We start from the raw sequence: 18,353 nt of genomic DNA on the forward strand, positions 1-18,353 counted from the left end.
TAAGTTGCTGAAGTCTTTCACTGATAAATGCAATATCCCATGTTTAAGTGTTTTTTGGATTGTATCCAAGGTATCTGAGGTAATTACTAACATCAGCTGGTAGCAGTTATTCCTATGTACCTGCAGGTAATAGTCATCAGCTAAGGACTGTCAAGTCAATTGGTTTTGACAGCTAGCTATCTGAATCTAGTGACAGTTGGTGATCTAGATCTATCTTGTTTTTAAGATCTTAATTAAGCAAGGAAGGTGATTGGCTACCCAATTGGGAAATGACAGCTGGGCTACTATAAGGGGAGCCTAGGTTCAAGCTTATGTATAATGTTAGGTGCATACACAGCACCAACATGAAGCTGAAGACACTCCGATGAAGATAATTTCAGAGATCTTCAGGACTTCCACTCTGTTACACTGCTGATTATGCTGCTTCTCCTGCAACTTTGAAGCGGTAACATGATAAGAATAGTGAGCAAGTGAGATAGTTTTCTTTGTTTAGGAGTTCATCTCTGAAGGGTCCACCCACAGTTCAGATTTTCTGCCTGCAGGCTAAATACTGTCTTTTCTGCACTCACAAAACACCCTTTCAAGCCCATCAGGGACATTCCCTTTAAATGGTTAAGAGTAGAGACTTTCCCCCTCACAATCATTGTTTTGATGAGGAGAGTTTCAGAATCGGGAGCCTTGTCCACCAAGCCTGGGTTGTGCATTTTTCATCGTGACAAGACAGTACTCAGACTTGACCCAAACTTCACAACCAAAATAGTCTCCACATTCCATAGATCTCAGGAGATCAGTCTTCCAACCTTTGCCCCAATTCTTCCCATCCCAAGGAGAAGTTTTGGCACACTCTAGACCAGTGGTTCCCAAACTTATTTGGCCTAACACCCTCTTCTCAGAAAAAAAAAAATTTACTCAGCGCCCCCCTGGAAATCTACCTTTAAGAAGTGGACTAAAAGATGCAGTGACATATTTGCACACAGGGTAAACAAAGATGTTGTAAAGAAAACACTTTGAAGCTTGAAATTCTAAATTTATTTTATAAAATCAACCATAGTAACATTTGCATACACAGAGAATTTTTGAAATGTCTTTATAGCTATTATCCCACCCTCCCTGCAAGTAGGCTCAGGGCAGGTAACAGCAGTTGAAATATAGTATACAATGCATCACTTTCATCATACAGAACAATGCAACAAAACCAATGAAGATAAAATATGCATGTAGCAGTAAACAAGAAAAAAAACACAGGCAGTCTGAGTTCAATTCACCAATTAGTTCTGGCTTGCAAAACATTGTGGTCAGTTAAGTCCTACTTCTCAGTCTTGCTCATCCACTTCTTTTTCAAATAGATTCAGTTCCAACAAACTGGCAGCCCTGCAGTCTCCAACCTGAAAAGATATACACACAGAAAATTAAGATAACAAAGGATAATATTAAAATAAAAATAGGGTATAATGGAGAATTGATCCATGGGTATCTGGGGCTCTGGGAGGACTGTTTTTGAGGAAGATGCAACAAATGTTCAGTATAGCATCCAGTGCAACTACTCAAAACACCAAATTTCAAAACAGTCGGACCAGGGGGTTCATTTCTATGAGGCCTCAAAGAAGGAGCTCCTATCCTTCATTGTTTCAAATGGAAGGAAGGCATTTAAACAATGTGCAGTCCCTTTAAATGTGATTGCCAGAACTCCCTTCAGAGTTCAATTGTGCTTGTCACAACCTTGCTCCTGGCTCCACGCCAAGGTCTCCTGGCTCTACCCCCAAAATCTCCAGATATTTCTTAAGTCAGACTTGGGAATCCTACCCCCACATGAATAGTTGGGAAAAAGCCACCTTTGCAATTTCTTTAATTTTAGAATCATTACTTACCATCAGCAGGGCAGATATTAGAGTGGTATTTGAAGCAGCAGCTGTTTATCTCTGTTTATCTCATTCAGCTCCACAAGACGTAAGATCAGAGTGTGGGAAATATGAAGTAATGAATGAAGCAGGCAGCCAGCAGTGGGCTCCTGGCTTCAAGCAATTCAGAAAACACTTAACTGCTTCCGGAATGACATAAAAGAATAAGGAAGTTTCTTTGAAGAGGCTTTACTACTATGGAGATAGATAGATAGATAGATAGATAGATAGATAGATAGATAGATAGATAGATAGATAGATAGATAGATAGAGAGAGAGAGAGAGAGAGAGAGAGAGAGAGGCTTCTTAGATGTAATGCCAGTTGGTCATTGCTTGGTTTTTTTTATGACTGTCATAGCTACAGGACTGGGTTGGAAGGGCAGACTAGGCTGCCCCATCCACAAGTCGCAGAAGCCTCCTGTCAAGAAATTGAGCGTTTCATCAACCATGTGTGCATTTGTCTGCATCATTACCTGGTACCTCCCAGAAATGATGTTTTGACACCTACCACCCTCTTCTCTTCTCTTCTCTTCTCTTCTCTTCTCTTCTCTTCTCTTCTCTTCTCTTCTCTTCTCTTCTCTTCTCTTCTCTTCTCTTCTCTTCTCTTCTCTTCTCTTCTCCCTTTATGCTTCCACTGCCCCCTTATTTTTATTCATTGCCCTCCAATTGTACCCAAGGCTATTACGGCCCCCCTGGATCATTCTAGCACCCCCCAGGGGGCGATATCACTCACTTTGGGAAACACTCCTCTAGACATTCACAGAGCCCACAAGACATACTTACTTAAGACTGAGGCCATTTGGAAGATGGACTTGATATTCATAAATATTTCTCCACCAAATGTTGGAAAGAAAATGCCAAAGTCAGCCATTCGGAACATCAATGTTAGCCAAATTGCCCTCATAAGAAAGGTATAGAGGAATTTAATTAGGTGGGCAAAGATGGCAAATTTGTATGGGAGTGATAACCTGCGTATACAGGAGCCAGTCCTCCATAGGAGCCCCTTTGAATAACAAGGAGATTTTAAAACAAAAATATTTTTATTGGAAAATGCTCAAGCACACAAGTATTCAGCACACATAGAGATCTAGGAAAAATAGGTAGGAAATTGATAGGGACATTTGCATAAGCAGGAAATCGATGATGGGTGATACTAATACCTGTCGATGATGGAAGGACGATTCCTCAGTGAAGACAAGCAGGGAAGGGGTAGCAAGAGATGAACAGTGTTACCTGTAATAAGGGACCCAAAACTGATCAGGATTTAGGGGTGGATCACATGGGAAGGAAGGGGGGAGGAGGCAGTGGCTGTGGCTGCTCTTTCGGCAGCTTGTCTTTCCCACTGCTGCTGCCCCCTCACTCCGCACTGATAGCAATCACGCCAGAGGGCCAGCATAGGAGCTGTGAGCCTCCAGAGCCATTTTACCTGCCAATCACCTGATTGGCGGGGAGGGTGGGGAGGGGATTAAATAGCCACTCCACTGTCCCTTCCCAGGCATTTAAATAGTTGGGAAAGGAGGGAGAAAGAGACTGGGGAGCGCAAACTTCGAGCCAGCTGTGAGGGGGCAGTTGGGGGGGGGGAAGCTTGAGTGCCCTCTCAAAAATTCCAAGGCCCCCTGACTCCAAATCCTGCCTACAGCTCTGCTAACAACCCAGTCACCCTTGCCAAATCTCTCTTCCAATACTGATATCTGTAGAAAGCAGTTTTTAGCTCTCTAGACTGAGAATCGCAATTCTCCCTCAGAATAGTTCTTATTCAATTAGGGCAAAGGAGTCTCTTCTCTTAGAAGAACTTGTCTGACTGTTCCTGTCAGAACCACTGACTCTAGCTGTCTCTTTCTCTGTCAGAAGCCAACTCACCAGCTTGCTGTCTCCAGATGAAAAGCTTTTTGCCTCCAGTACACAGCTGATCATATACTTATCTCAGGCCAATGAGACAGCGTGTAGAGCAGCCTCTCAAACAAGCTCTCCACTGCACTCCAGGGGAGGAATTTATTTATTTTATTCACTGCAGGAGGACTGGATGGAAAGAAGCGGAGGCTTCAGAAGGCACTCTGAAGCCCCACCCCCTGAAGACGCACCTAAAGCGCGCTGAATCGGCTGCTCTTCTTGCCAAGAGGGGCAAAATCTCCACAACAGCCACGCCGCGATGCAGCGGGCTGCCGGAGGCTCCGTTGCCCCCCAAAGGCGAAATAAAGAGGCAGACACAAATACATTGGTAAAACTATGGGCCATTTTATTAAATAACACAACCACAGCAATGGCAACCGAACTGCGGCCAGGTCAGGGCCAGGGGTCTCCTCAGACTGCTCCCCTGCCTTTTTAGCGGGTAAGAGACCTGGCCCCCCAGCCGGAGCTGTGTATCACAGCTCCCGTCAGGCAGGCCTAGCAGGGAGGCTTGCACCGGAGTGCCCAGACACCAGATGCGAGTCTCAGTGAAAGGCGCCCATCCAATCGAGTCTCTAGGACAGTCTGCATTCACACACCTCGGGTCACCAATACCCAAGGTTGATCCTGCCGGACCCCTAACTCCCCAAAAGGCGGAGGCTAACCGGTCCTCCCCAGGCCGCATGGCGCCAACAACCCAGCAAAACCTGCCACACTAAGGCCAAGTCTCTACTTAGGGCTTAGCACCCACCAAAAGGCCCAAGGCCAACACAAGCCCTTGCCAAAGACCTCTCAGGAGAAGCATATTACCCTTTTCCGAGAGATGCACCCCATCCCCTCTGTAGAGGTCAAGACATTCCGAAGAAATATCTGGATGAGGCAAATAGTGGCCCAAACCACCCTCCAGTGCCTGGCGAATCTCCTTATTCGCTCTGTAACGAGCCCTCTCTATCCCAGCTGGATTCCAAGCACAGCACCACACCCAGCATGGAATCATGGCCGACCAAACTGTAATGATACCGGGCCATCTCTTCCTAATGTACTTGAAATCATCTCGAGCTTGCAAGATCAAAGCCTTGCTTTTAATCAGCCCGAGATCGTTCCCCCCCAGGTGAATAATTAAAACCTGAGGAGGAGGGCCAATACACCCATGAAATAAAAGTGGAAGCAAGCCGGGCCACTGAAGACCCCGGCGCCCCCGCCATTCGACTGTAACATATTTGTTGAGCCCCAGCTGAGAGCCAATGGCAGTTCTCCGAGCTTGATGTGCTGCCCAAAACACATAACTGTGCCCACAGATGAGAACTCGGCTCCTCTGGCCAGGAACAACAGCATCTAAAAAGAGAAACAAACAAGTTATAAAACCCAAACCTTAAACTACCCCTAGCTCCTAATAACAAGGCTAAGACTGGAGCAAAGGGCGAATATAACCTTTATAAGCCTGAGACGCCACCAGCCCAAGCGCTGGATAGACAAAGACGAATAACCCAAGGCCGCAGCCATAGAGGCCGCCCCAATCCTAAAAGAGTGAGTACCAAACCTCACTCAAGACAACCCCAACAACTCTAAAGCCCTAGAAGTCACTGCCCAAAACTGCTGTTTTGTCAGAGGGCTGCCCCCAAAATGACAAAACAACAACCCTTCGCAGCCTCCCTGCACGGCCAAATAATCGGCCAATGCAGAAACTGGGCAAAGTTCCACCTCAGAACATGGACCCAACTCCAACACGGTCCCAATGCCCTCTTGATCCATCTTGGATTGGCGAATGGTAAGCACCGCCTTACCCCCCGTTAACCTAACATCCCTTAGTGACAAAGCCCTGCCAGAAACATCATTCCTGGAGCTCGCCACCAATTCACTAATCCTCAACGCCCCAAAGAAGGCTACCAAAGAGGCTGTGTGAAACAAAACCGCCTCAAAGTGAGACGCACAGACTGCTCTCCACGCCCCTTTCAAACCCCTAAGAATCTCAGGAGACATAGGGTGCCTGGTATCAGGCTTAGGCTCAACCTCTCTGGACCACCTTTCCAGCATCTTTTGAATATGAAAATCTGCTGTTTCCTCCTTATACCCTCATGTCTTGCTAGCGAAGGCCAGCGCAGACATGCGCCCCATAATTGATCACACGGCCAATCCCTTACCTCTTAAGGAAACACAATAATGGAGCAACTGCTCCACCGGGAGCGGCCAAACAATGCGATACCCTACTTTGGCCCTAAAGTCTTCAAACTGCCTTACAGCACGTTCGTAAGACTTCCTGGTGCTAGGCGCGATGGCTAGGCCTATCGCTGTGCAGGCCTCAGCTCTCCAATCAGCCATAGCTCCTGGGGCATTGGCGCCGCTTCCAGATCAGCGTCCGGGGCCAGCTGACGAAACCTCTCCATCTGTTTACGAGAGAGAGCGTCAGCCACCCCGTTATTCACCCCAGGAACATGCCTGGCCAAAAACAAAATGTTAAGCCGTAGGCAACGCAGAGCGAAGGCCCTCACCAACCTCATAACCCGCTGTGATTTCAATGAGAGGGAATTAATAACCTGAACAACAGCCATATTATCGCACCAAAAATGAACAGTGCGATCGACCATATCGCTCCCCCACAGCCAAACCGCAACCAAAATGGGAAAAAATGCCAAAAACGTGAGATTTCGGCTCAACCCGGCCTGTTCCCACGACTCTGGCCACACCTCCATGCACCAGTGCCCACGGAAGTAAACCCCAAAACCTAATGACCCAGCAGCATCGGGCATGACCTGAAGCTCCACATCAAGCCTCATGTCCTCCCTCCAAAAAGAAATCCCATTAAAGGATTCCAAAAACTCCTGCCACATCCGCAGGTCCTCCCTCATGCTGCTAGTAACCCTGGTCCTGTGCTGAGGCAAGCGAAGGCCTGCCATAGCGTCACAGAACCTGCGAAGAAAAGCCCTACCTGGGGCAACCACCTTGCAAGCAAAGTTAAGATGCCCAACCAACTCCTGCAGCTCAAGAAGTGTAACCTTTTTGAGGAGGAAAGTACTAATCCTTTCCTTCAAATCCTCCAGCTTCTGAGGAATCCTGGACGAATCCTGGACGATTGCGCTACAGTATCCAGCTCAATCCCCAAAAACATGAGGCATTGGGCCAGGCCCTCAGTTTTTTCCTCAGCCAATGGCACACCAACTCAGTGGCCAGCTCAATAAAGCCAGACAACAACTGAGCGCAGCGTCCAGAACCCACAGGGCCCACGAATAGTTAGTCATCCAAATAATGAACAACATCCTGTAAACCCACTTTCTCGCGCACAGCTCATTCAAGAAATGTGCTGAAACACTCAAAAGCAGCACGCGATACAGAGCAGCCCATAGGCAATGCCCTGTCCATATAAAATTGCCCTGCGAAAGAGAAACCCAAGAGCTCAAAATCAACCGAGTGGACAGGGAGAAGGCGAAATGCAGATTTGATATCACATTTAGCCAACTCAGCCCCCTGACCACAGCGTCGAACGATGCCCACCGCCTGATCAAAGGGCTGGGGTTCTTTTCCAGTTTGGGACGGACCCCCACCTGGTCTTTTCTGACCCTTGTGTGGCCGAACCCTTGGACAGTTGTTAAACGAGTGTGGGCCAGCACGCAGGGGGCATTCATGCTTGAACTGGCAAGCTTTATGACTGCATGCCCCCTGCGACCCAAACTCCCAGCAAAGCAAGCGGGGTTGAACTGCCTGCCCCGCAGAGCTGTGGGAAGATGATGATGAACTGGAAGGAGAAGAGGAACCCTTGGAAACTAAGTGACCGCTGTCAGAGCGGTCCCCCAGATTGGGCTGGGCCGGAGACATTATCTGCAGCCACAACTGCTGATGAATCCGATCCCAAGGGAGAGAAGGATACAACGCGGCCCTCATCCTGAATTCCTGGTCATATTGAATCCAGGCAGGGCCGCTGAACATCGTATACCCTTTGTATTTGATGTCCATGTACTGAATCAGCGCTGCCGCCCACCAGGGCTAAGCACGCACTATTACTCCTGCATATATAAAAAACCCTGGAAGCCAATTGTCCCAGGTCCGATCGACCTTCCTCTTCTTAAGCTTCTCCTTCTCTTGTCATCAAGCTCTTCCTTATCCTTTTTTTCCAATTCCCTAAACAAAAGGGAGAATATGTCCACATATTCCCCCTTAAGGAGTTTATCTCTCGTAGCAGGCAGCAGGTGATCACCCAAAGGTAAGGCAACCTCACCAAAAGGCATAGCACCAAATGGGACCGCCCCATATGGAGATGGGAAACCCCATCCGCCATTTAAAGCCGCCGCTGCCCCCTGCTGCCCGGCCCCAGGCCAATTACTGAAAGGGCCAAACTGACCCTGAGACCACGTCCAGCTATTCTGCTGTCCCACACCTAAAGTTGAAGAAGTCCCGAAACCGCCTGAAGTAGCACCAGCCCCATTAGGTGCGGCAGATCCCCAGGACCCCCAGGGCCACACAGGCCCAGTAAAGGGCAAAGAACCATCCCCCAACTTACCAGGAGGAACAGCAGGCACCAATGCAGTTCCCGCACCAACCGCACTGGATGACGGGCCAGATCCAGCATCCGAGCCGACCAGCCCAACAGCTCCTCCATTAGCAGACGTAGTGGACCTGCCCTCCAAAATAAACAAACGGGTCAGTATATCTGCCTGCAAAGCCCGCTTAGGAACCCGCCCTTTCCCTGGCATCTGAGAAGGTGGAAGGCCAGATGCCCATTCCAGGGCTTGCAGTCTCTGAAAAATGACTGCGTTCACCTCATCCTCTCCCTCCTTGTCTGAAGACGAGGGGGGCAGAGGACGCTTCTGGGGCAGCTTAGGAGCCTTACGTGCAGGCTGTTTACCCTTTGATTTTCCACCACCTTTACGCCCCGACATGCTCGCCACCCTTAAGGATCACGGCACGAGACAAAATTAAAGAAAGTATGAACTGCAGTAAAGCAGCTTACTACTCTGTGATGGGGCAGATCCTCACAAAACCCCCAAGAAGCCACTCAAATTTCCTTACCAGAAAAAAGGGGCCAAAAAACCCACCTAAAATGGCCACCAAGAACAATGAGGGAGGAAGAAGAACCAACCTAAAATGGCCGCCAAGAACCTGTGATGTTTTGGGGTTGAGTTGAACTCTATGAAATAACCCCTGTGGATGATCGCCAGGACCCATGAGTCTGATGTTATGGACTCCCACATGGGGTAAAACGGTTGAAGTCTGATGTCTGGATAGTGCTCTGGACGTCTGCAGGGGGTAAGGGAGTCAAAGAGACTGCTTTGTAGTTGGAGTGGTCTTTTTTGAGGTTTGAGGATGTGCTCTCTGCTGAAAAGGTTGTTTGGGCTGAGAGGGCTCGCGTCTCCAGGGTTCAGCCTGTCGCGGGGAACTGGTAGGTTTGTAGTAGTTCAGCCTCCAGTTCCTTTGTGATTGTGTGACCCCCAATCTCTTGGCTCTCTTTCTGCTATCATCAACATTAGTTAGAATGTTGTCTGTAGTGGCATTGAATAGGCCCAGCCTGTCAAAGGGTAAGTCTTCTATTTTGAACTTTATGTCTGGCTGTAGTGATGAAGACCTAAGCCATGCATGTTGGCGCAAGGCTATTGCAGATGCAAAGGTTCTGGAGGAGCATTGGGCTGCATGGCACGCCATATTAATTTGCTGCTTACTGACTCTCGCGAGTTCTTGCAGTCTTGAGAGGCTTGTTTTTGTGTTGTTTTGTCTGAGAGGCTTGTTTTTGTGTTGCTTCAGGCAGAGAAGGAACCAGGGTGTTTAGATAAGTGGTTAGGTTAAAAGCGTATGCAGAGAAGTACGCCATGTAGTTGTGGATTTTTGTGGTAGCAATGGTAAGACAGTAGATTTTTCTCCCAATCGTATCCAGTTTCTTGCCTTCCCTTTCTGGAGGCGAGGGTGTCTAGTCTGCTTCAATTTAGATGAGGAGTGCACTATCATGGAGTTCGGTGCAGGGTGGTTAAAGAGAAATTTGGACTCAGGGGCATGAACCTTGCAGAGTGATTCGATCCGTTTTGAAGTCGGTGGTACTGATGCTGGCTTATCCCAGGCCTCTTTCAGGGTTTCAAGGTGGACTGGGAGCATCGGGAAGGAGGAGCCTGCAGGCAGATCCGCATGTACCAAGTCATATACTACGTCTGAGACTCTGGGTGCATCAGTGGTTAGTTTAACATTGAGGGAGTTCGCTATATTGGATAAAAGATCCAAATAGGATTTCGGTCCCTCTGATGGTGATAGGTCAGTTTGCTTAGCAATATCAGACGCTGGAGAATGGAGACCTGAAGTTGAGGAGTGTGAGGAATCAGAGTGCTCTGCCTCGGATTCGTCATGGGTTTCCAAGTCCAGAGGTTTGGTAGCTAGCTCCGTCAGCGAAGGCTGTGGTTTGGTGGGGCCGATCGAGGTTGATCTGGCTGGAGAAAGCGGTTTAGGCTTAGATGTATAGTGAGCGGGGGCCTCTCAGTACCAAGGGTGATCTTCATAGTAAGAATGATCCCTGCGTGGAGATGTCTCGTGGTGCAGAACACGGTCTTCTCTGTGTGCACGGTCTCGGTATTGAGATTCGTGGTGTCGCAAGTCGTCACGGCACCTAGATTCGGTGTGTCGATAAGAACCCGAGGATGGCGATCTTTGGTGTCTTCGGTACCCACGAGGGGATGGTGACCTAGACCTCGATGGTGAATAGTAGTAGTAGCGTCCTCTATGACCGCTTCGGGACCTCTTTGCTCGAATACGGACTGGCAGTTCCTTCGGAGTCGATGGCTCCCTTACAAGGGAGGTAAGGAGACTTCCCGGAAGGAGCGTGCATCTAGAGCATTGAGGCGCTGGCTTCTGGTCGAGTTCGGGGAGTCGACTCAAGGAGATGGCTTCTGAGCCATGCGGCGCGATTTTTTCAGGCTTGCTTGCCGAAATGGCTACAGTGCATGCAAGTATCAATATGGTGTGCTTCGCCGAGGCAAAAGAGGCATAGAGAATGGCCGTCTGTCGAAGGAATTTTAGCGGCGCAGCAAACACACCGTTTGAAAGTGATTTTGTCCTTCCCTTCCATCCGCCCGGAGGGGGGCAGGCGGGAAGGGAAAAAGTCCGAAAGGATAGTAAAGCTCTTTTTTTTTGTTAACGATACCAGTAGAAGGAGATGAAAGACGAATGAAGAATGAAGACATGGAGGATCAGATTGCAGTGAAGAAGCAGGACACTCAGCAAGGTAGGTGTGTTCCGGATGGCGGTAAAGAAGAAACTGAGTGGGTTAGGCGCCTCCCCCTTGTCCAGGCATGCGCAGGCGATGCCTCCTCCCCGGGACGATGGGAAGGCGCGCTAAAATTAACGCTCAAGATTGCTTTGAATTCTCCGAGGTCGGGCCCGATCCTGGCGGATTACTCATATGTGGGACTGCACAGAGACCACGAAGAAGATCAAAGGGGTTAGGCCTCTCCAAAAGAGAAATTGTGCAGTACCTTTGATATATTAGGAATATTGCAAAGTTTTGGTATGACAGAAAAAGCAGGGGGAAGTATCCATGCTGGCTGAGGCTGATGGGAGTTGTAGGCAAAAACATCTGGAGAGCTACTGTTGGCCACCCCTGCTCTAGATACCCCTTGACATGTGGGGTATCTTAGAGGGTGCTTCTATCCCCAATGTTGTTTAATATCTATATGCACCCCCTTGCACAGCTGGTGTGGAGTCTGGACTTGGGTGCCACCAATATGCTGATGTTACCCAGTTGTATCTGCTATTGAATGATCACCCGGATACCACCCCACAAAATTTGGCCACAGGTTTGGAGGCCAAGGTTGGATAATTGAACAGAGCCCATTGAAACTGAATCCAACTAAGTGGAGGTTCTGAGGCTGGGGGAGGTTTTGGAATTGGGGCATAGACTGCTCGCCCTTAATTGGGTGCTTGGGAGTGATATTGGATGCCTCCTTGAATATGGCTTGCCCTTAAGACTGACCCAGAAGTTTCAAATGATCCAGAATGTGGTGGCACAAGTCCTGATAGGAACGTCACAGATGGCACACATCCGGTGCTGCACAAGCTACACCGGATCTCAGGCAAATATTGAGTCAAGTTCAAGGTTTTGGTATTGACCTTCAAGGCCTTGAGCTGTCAAGGACCAATGTATCCACAAGACTATCTCCTCCATTATGTCCCTTGGAGAGCGTTATGATTCTTGGACAGCAACTTTCTGGTGGTCCCTGGTCTGGCTGTCCTCGATCAAGGCCAGGGTCTTCTTGGTCCTGCCCCAACCTGATGGAACTCTACCAAGTACCATCAGGGACCTTTTGCACTTCCACAGGGCCTGCAGGGAGGAGATGTTCCACCAGACTTTTGATTGAGGACAGCAATGGTTGCCACCTTGGCTGGCACCCTGTTCTGCTTTCCACATTCGCCTTGTCCCTCTTCCTTCCTGCCCGTGATGTGGCTGGCCGTCTGCAACTAAACCAACTAGAATCGCTGCCTGACTTTTTAGACTGTAGTACAAATGTTATTTTAATTTGTTTATTCATTCATGAGCCCTGTGGTGCAGAGTGGTAAAGCTACAGTACTGCAGTCCAAGCTCTCTGCTCATGACCTGAGTTCAATCCTGGTGGAAGCTGGATTCAGGTAGCCAGCTCAAGGTTGACTCAGCCTTTCATCCTTTTGAAGTCAGTAAAATGAGTATCCAGTTTGCTGGGAGGAAAGTGTAGATGACTGGGGAAGGCAATGGCAAAAAAAGGTAAAGGTACAAGCACCAGTCGGTTCCGACTCTGGGGTGATGTTGCTTTCATAACATTTTCACAGCAGACTTTTTATGGGGTGGTTTGAAATTGCCTTCCCCAGTCATCTACACTTTCTCCCCATCAAGCTGGGTACTCATTTTGCTGACCTCGGAAGGATGGAAGGCTGAGTCAACCTCGAGCTGGCTACCTGAACCCATCAGAGAACATTAATATTTCCATTATGAACATTAATGTTTCCATTATTACTAATATACTGGCTACCCGGCTTCTGCCAGGATCAAACTCAGGTTGTGAGCAGAGTTTGAAACTGCAGTACTGCAGCTTTACCACTCTGCACCATGGGGCTCTTTCTCAATGGCAAACTACCCCGTGAAAACGTCCTAATGCAACTTCACCCAAGTCAGAAATGACTGGTGCTTGCAAAGGGAAATACTTTTACCTTTTCAAATGTTGTTTTAATTCCTTATTTATAGTTGATGTTTTTATTGTTATTGTAAGTCACCCAGAGCTCTGCAAGCCGCAGGGATTGGGCAATTCATAAATCTAATAATAAATAAAATACTGTTTGCAACCACCCCTTTTTATATAGAAGGTTGTACTATGGTCAAAGAGATGTGATAGGAGGATTTGCCTTTAAGTATTTGTCTTCCAGTTTGCACATAGGGGAACCAAGCACCAAAAGCGGTAAGGATGAGGAAGAGATAGCAAATTTTTACCCAAAAAAATAGACCCTTCTGTCCCTTGCTTTACATTTGAACAGAAGGGCAAATGAATAAAGAGATGTGGTTCTTCCCATTGCATTTAATTTGACCCCTACTTGAGGTTGTCAACTTCCATTGTTGTCTCTCAGCAAGTCTTCAGCCTTTATACATAAAACATGTGGGGAAGTCATTTAAATGACCATTTCTACTGAATAGTGTCTGTGTTATGAAAATGTTTCTCATAAAACCTATGCAACAAGAACACAAAAGGAGTCAGTTAAAAAAACACTTTACAATTGGGTTTTATTGCCAATAGCTTTAACGTGGTAAACAGCTTATATGGCAGGTTTATAAATGGTTTGTTTGGAGTTGTCTTTGAAATGTAGGAAAAAGATTTATGGAAATATGCACCATTATTTTAGATTGAGGGTAATATTGCATCTTTTAAAATAGAAAAAGCTATAAATTGATAGAGCAAAATGTGTATCACTTAAATCTGAATTGACTGCCCTTCTATTGTTTTAAAATGTATATTACATTCTTTAAATATGCATCATCAGGGACTGTCTGAGAGTTTATATGGCCTGTAATTGGTTGTGTTAATTTGGAATTTAAGTGAAGAATCTCTGTCATTTTGTCACTGGAGCCGATATTAATTACCCCATTGGACTTTTCAGTGTCCGAAGTGTTTCATACTTGTTCCCTAACACTTTCTCAAAACAACCTTGAGAGAGGTGAGGCAGACAGTCATGTGATTCATGACTGAGAGGGGATTTGAACATAGGCCTTGAATATGCAAACCCAATACTCCATCCTCTGCATTATACTGATCGTGTAATTAGCATGATTACTCAATCTTGTCTTCAGGGATATTAATAACTTTATGCTATTTGAATATATCATGAAAGAAATATGTTCATTAAAAGAGATGCATAATATGGTAATCGTATAATATAAAGCCAAACAAAAGCAAGGTGTCAGCTGAACTTGTCAAATGTATGCCCCATTTTGGACCTCATTCCCCCCCCCCCCCAACATATGGATAGTGTTACCATGTGTGGTGTGAAAGCCCCTGGATATGATTCCATGCAAATGAAACCCACTTTCTGGTTTATCCCAATTCTTACAGTTAAGCCTGTAGAAATCTTCGTTCTACTGCTTCTCACTTTTACATTAAAAGAGCTGCGAAAATGTTGTGAAAGCAGCATCACCCCAGAGTCGGAAACGACTGGTGCTTGCACAGAGGACCTTTCCTTTTCCTGACAGGTTTTACACCCAATTTGAAGGACAGCATTTATCCTGAAGAGATAGTAAATAACTGTAAAGTAGTCTTTGTAACAAAAGTGCTGAGGGTCCTAGCATAAGTTTAGAAGAAATACTGAGACATTAGTAGGATGATGCAAGAATAAGTTTTATTGAGGGGAATCTATAATATGCTCAAGTAGTACCAAATTCTAGAATGCCCCCTTTAAAATCCTCTTACAAACTTTGTCTTGGAAATGTCTCCAGAATTGTTTTCAGGACTTCATATGACTGGCAGAGAAATGTTGGCCTCAGCACAAAGATGGAGCGGGAAAGCAAGAGGCCACCAAAAACGGTTTGAAGGCAACAATAACTCTGGATACATCTGTGGCAGTGGTTCACCCAGGCAAGTCTGTGGTCTGTAATGATATTAGAAACTGTGATGGATGGGCACAGGTCCTGCCTTTTTCTGTTAGTCACCAATCTGCTCTGTGTGTGTATGCATGCAGAGCAGCTAACATGGAATGCTGAAGAATCCTCAAGGTCCTAAAAGCTTGGTTGATAACAATTACTGGGTTGGAGAGCAGTCAATTGAAACATTTTAACTGAATGAGCCCAGAAAAGTATGTATGTTACACTTTTAAATGGTTTCAAGCCTCTTTCCCAAATATCCTTACTCCATTACCCCAGGATGTTTCTCTCATGTTGCCTGTGACATTCTGTTGGGGAAAACAGGAGTGCAGGACTCCCTTCTTCACCCAGCTCAAGTTTGGCCACCCCTGGGATGCTAGGCCAAAGACCTGATAGAATAGAGGCCAGGACAAGAGCTAATTAAAAAATGGCTAAGAACGAACAGGACCCAATCTCACTTAACAATAAGTTCCCTGACAAGTTCTACTGAGGGCAAAGCAGGGGGTTTTTTTGAGCGGAAACAAACAGGAATGTAGTTCCGGCTGGCTTGGTGTCAGGAGGTGTAGGCTAATATGCATATGAGTTTCACACAGCCCTGTGTGAAACAATGGTGACATCAGGAGGCAAGGCCTAATATACAAATGAGTTCCTGCTGTTTCTCAAACATAACCAATCCAATCCTTTTATTAGATCATTTGACCAAAAGTCTTAATCCAAAATCTCAACAATTAGCATAAACATTTAGCAAATATACACTAGTTGTCATAGGATTATCAAGTATCGAAATCAGAAACCGCATTCCAAGATAAAATATTCAAAACCTAAAATAATATAAAAGATGGTTTAAAAAGCTAGAATATCTCTAATAACATAAAATCAAACTAATCACTGCAATTGCAATTGGAATACAAGTAAAACCCTTCAGTAAGTTAAATATATATAGCAAATCCTTTTATAGTTATCATTAGAGCAGCCCGCTTCTTTGACGTTTTACAGAAAGTGCTGTGGTTGGGAATTTTGTAACAAAGCAAGTGGTTTCTGGAGTATTTCTCAAACATAACCCAGGAATAACTCAAATTGTGAAAATGGTAACTTCAACCATATGCATCAACACCAAGTAAGCTTTGGTAAATTCCCTCATATGGCCTCAAATAACTGCATTTAGAAGCCAGTTAGGTTCAGTCTGTCAGGTGAAGGCAGGGATGCAGACCACACTGCTGTAACATTTGCTGCCTCTACTCTAATGTTATTTAAAACCCTGACCTTCATAGAAACCCATTAATGTTGTCAAAAAATGAGGAGGGGGTCAGCCAATCCCCATGCCAAATAATCTAACTAATGCATATAATAGTCTTTCAGTATTAAACATTACTATTTGTAGATTTCAAGCTTTGTCGCATGGGTGACATAGTATTAGATATTTAAGGAGAAGACAAATTCAAATTAATGTAGATTCATAATGTAATAATATCAGCATTTGGAATCTTTTGTGCTTTCCTATTTCATATACAAGAAAGGAAAGGTCCCCTGTGCAAGCATCAGTTGTTTCCAACTCTAGGGTGACGTTGCTTTCACAACGTTTTCACGACAGACTTTTTACAGGGTGGTTTGCCATTGCCTTCTCCAGTCATCTACACTTTCCCTCCAGCAAGCTGGGTACTCATTTTACCAACCTCGGAAGGATGGAAGGCTGAGTCAACCTCGAGCCGGCTACCTGAAAACCCAGCTTCCGCCGGGGATCAAACTCAGGTCGTGAGACTGCAGTACTGAGCTTTAACAGTCTGCGCCACAAGGCTCTTAGTATTTCATATACAAACACTATCACAAAATACCATGTGTCAGATATTAGCATATCTAACGTAAAAACGTGTGTAATGGACAATATCTAGGAGAGAAAAGGAAAGATAATGAACCAGAGAACAGGCTGTGCTGTATGCACTGAATAAAATACAAACAGGAAGAATTCCTGGACTGTTCACACTCAGAGAAATCAAGCCATAGATTTATGTCACATTTCCCATTTTACAGCCAATGATTTTTCCATTATTACAATTTTCATATAAATCAGACTAGAGTAGAAAATGCAAAAATATAGCTGGTGCTAACATACTTGGAAAGATCTTTTAATGTTAATACCTTCTAGTCTAGGGACCCTTTAGTTGCACCATGTTTGAGGGTAACACAGGCTATTCTTTTCCTTTACCCTAAGCTCTCCATCACTATTGTAATTCCTAGATATACTGTGTGTCCTTTCTGATATAATCAGCCTAATTTGTCTTCAGCTTTGAGCAAGTGAACCAAGCTTCGTGTACTTAAGCAAGCTAAGCACAGTTTATGCATCACAGACGGGTAAATCAAACAATCTCCTCTGTACAAGTGAGGCTAGCCAAGAATTTGTACAATTAAAGGGGAAGAACAATTAAAAAGACCTCCCTTTCTGGTGATCTCTTTTACCAAGTCAGAGAGGGATCCATGGACACTGCAAAGAACAGTGCTAAATAATATTGATGTCTTACATTCCCCCATTTATTTATGAAAACTGGGGATGCTCACTGTAAAGTACTGGGGTCAGCACAGTAAGAGATCAGAGTCAGAGAGTGATTTCAGCAAGCTTTACTTCAGGAACACACACACACACTGAGCTCTGTTCAAACTTCCTGCTCCTTTATACAATTCTTGCCCCCTTCTGATTGGTCCCTAACTGTCTACACAGATTGGCTATTTACAGGGCCCTAAGGGCCTATCAGGGTACAGTATGAGCCTGGATGTTGATTGGCTGCTTATGTTTCAATCCTTCCCCTGATTGGGCACGCTTAGGACTTCTCTGGAACCCTGGTGTGGAGTTCAAGCTCTGGCTTGTTCGGCTTCCCTCCAAAAGTAACAGTTCTCCCATTTGAGCCTAGGATACAACACTCACTCTTTGGGCAGCTTAGCAGTGAGAGAAAAGGTGGTGAGAGAAGAGGTGTTTTGCAAGGAGGTCGGTGGATCTTGGTACATGAGGTGGTCCACTGAGCCTCACTGAAGCCTCTGTGAGTTCCCAATGGGGAAGTGGAGATTGATGAGTTGGGCAAAGTGTTCACTCCCACCTAGGTTAAAAATTGCTCAACAGCCATTGAGTGGGATGACCGCAATCCAGAGAAACTTTATGCCTTAGTTTTCACTGACCCTGATGCCCCTAGCAGGAACAACCCAAGTTCTGGGAGTTGCACCATTTCCTGGTGACCAATATGAAGGGCAATTATATTAACAGTGAGTGTGTCCTTTCTGACTGTGTTGGCTCTAGGCCTTCTAAAGGAACAGGGCTGCATCATTATGTTTGGCTGGTGTACCAACAGCCACAGCAGCTGAACTGCAATGAACCCATCCGCAGCTACTCTTCTGGTGATAAGCATGGCCATTTCCAAGTGGCAGCTTTCTAAAGAAGTACAAGCTCCCCCCTTCCCCACTCTAGCCCTGACCTGGATAACCCAGGCTAGCTTAATCTTGTCAGATCTTGGAAGCTAAGC

Source organism: Heteronotia binoei, chromosome 10, assembly GCF_032191835.1.
Source record: "Heteronotia binoei isolate CCM8104 ecotype False Entrance Well chromosome 10, APGP_CSIRO_Hbin_v1, whole genome shotgun sequence".
In the NCBI taxonomy this organism is placed as follows: Eukaryota; Metazoa; Chordata; class Lepidosauria; order Squamata; family Gekkonidae; genus Heteronotia; species Heteronotia binoei.